Source organism: Geospiza fortis, unplaced genomic scaffold (genome assembly GCF_000277835.1).
Source record: "Geospiza fortis unplaced genomic scaffold, GeoFor_1.0 scaffold8, whole genome shotgun sequence".
Classification (NCBI taxonomy): Eukaryota; Metazoa; Chordata; class Aves; order Passeriformes; family Thraupidae; genus Geospiza; species Geospiza fortis.
Genome location: NW_005054414.1, coordinates 359820 through 362174, shown reverse-complemented (window position 1 = coordinate 362174; position 2355 = coordinate 359820).

The window sequence follows — 2355 nt, the reverse complement described above, 5'->3', positions numbered from 1 at the left end:
GAAATGTATGTACTCTAACACCATTAATCTCTTTTTGGAGCCACTTAATGTGTTGAAGCCTGTGATTTGACTGAAATGTATAGAGATATCAGAGTAATTTAGCTCCCACCTTCCCCCAGCAAATAAACAACTAAAACTGAATACGGATTGGAGCCTGTTGGGTTTCCAGTACTCAGCTGTAAGGGCTTCAGGAAACCTGGCAGACACAACACTGCACTGGTATTAGTGCTTCCTCATTGCACTTGTATCCTCAGGCTGACAACAATGCAGCAATCATGCAGCAGACAGATAATCGTGCATCAGACCCGCATCTTCTGTAGGGCTTGGAGTCTGCAGCCACAGTCAGGCTGCAGGTGTCCCAGGCTGAACACCCAATGTTCAGGGTATTCATAAAAGGTATCAAAACTACCTCAGATGTATAAAAAAGAAATTAAAAGAAATAGACAAAAGTGCTTGCAACTGTCCTAGCAGAAGAAGAGCAAAAGAGTGGATCAAACAGAAAAGCACAAATAGTATTTTTTTTAATTATTGAGTTTTAATAATTGAGTTTTAAACTAATCTAGAACTAAAATATTAAAAAAATAATGGCAAGGTATTTTAAAACATTATTATTTTGTTGGTAATGGTGTTAAATATCAAAATTTTCTGTGTTGACTCTTTTTACCTGATTGAGGCATTGTACCTATAAAGACCTGACAGTCAAAAATAAGAAGGCACCTGATGGTTCTTCCCAAGCTGACTGTTTTTCTCATGACAGACTATGGATTGTAGCAAAACAAAGAGTCTCCTGCAGTTTTCAGGATGGAGTCCCTCCTGCCCTCAAAGAGGTTCTGTCTAAAACACCAGTGGTAGTAAGGAACAAAATGAAGAATCAGAATGGAGAAGTGTAAAAGAGAATTCTCTGCCAAAAACCCCATCAGTACTGGTGTAAATTGACCTCTTCCCTGGCACTAATGGCTGAGGAAGGGAGAAATCTTGGTGATATACTACACAGAACTCCAAGAATGTGCCTATTTTTGTCACGTTTCAAGAGAACCCACTTGTATTGCCAATGCTTATAACCTGCCTGCTGCTGCCAATCAAATCCAAGCAGAGAGCAGGAGCAGGGAAGAGCTGGCTGGGGGTGCAGAAACTGGGAAGCCCCCAAAGCAAATGAAGGGAACAGAGGTATTACAGTGGCATATCCAGCACCACGAGGTGTCAAAACCTTTAGGATGAAGCTTCTCCTCTCCTTATGCCCTGCTGCCCCCAGGCACAGCCTGCCCAGCCATCCTCACCCGCTCAGTGACAGCGCTCGCATTTAGCGGCGGTGCTCGGGGCTGCTGGGCTCTGCTCTCTGCCAGGGGAAACGTGATTCATCACTGCTAAAACAAGAAGTCTGCGGAGCCTGCTTTGCGAGGGAGAAAGCAGGTGCCCTCTCCTGTGGCACGGACGGCATGGGAAGCCTCAGGAGCGTGGCTGCAGGGGCAGAGGGCTCAGCTGCTCAGCACTCCTACAGGGAAGGGACATGTCATGTTTGCCCAATTATCCCTTCATAAAAAAACCAAACAATATTTAAGATAGCAGCAATTTTAATTGAATAATTTAGAGAATATATATTGACAATATAATTTGATTAAAATAAGGGATAATTTGGTTCAGATAATAGCGCATAAGCAAAAGATAACCGCGGGGTATGGAGTGCAGGGCTCTTGGACCCCGGCCACCGCATGTACGAGCTTGCCGCATGCTCCACCACTCGTTTTGGTGGTCTCACAAGTGTTTGGGGGTCGTCACTGATGAAGGCCTCTCCTCTTCCTCTTTTGTCCTTTAGTTCACCTTTGGGTTACACATGCGCACGAAGCCAATATAATGTAAGCCAGAACTAACATTCTACTATATTTTAGCATCAAAGCAATAAATCTCTTATAATTAGCATTTTCCTGGGACCCAACCAGATTTTCCCTTCTTTTTGTTAATTTTGGTAACCGTTATCTCTTGCTATTTCCTCCTATCCTGAACATCTGCGGGAAGGGGGGGGGGTAGAGCCCCTCCTCTCGCTTTTCTTATCGGCATTTCAACTTTTTAACTGTTTTATTATTTCCAAATATTGATTACTGTATCCATATTTATTACTGTTTCAATTTTATAAGCACGAATCATAGCTATTTACCACAGACAAGAGGAACATGAACTTAAAAAGCCAGCTGGTCCTTGAAGGCTGAGGTGGAGATGCTGTCACGGAAGGGCTTGCATTTCGGAAAACAAGTGGCCTGACTCCAAGAAAGATTTATGCATAAAAGTCCAGGTTTGCATTAGCCATGTGAGGGCTGAATTTTAAGGCACCTTGCGTTGTTGCTCCGTGCAGTGCCCAGG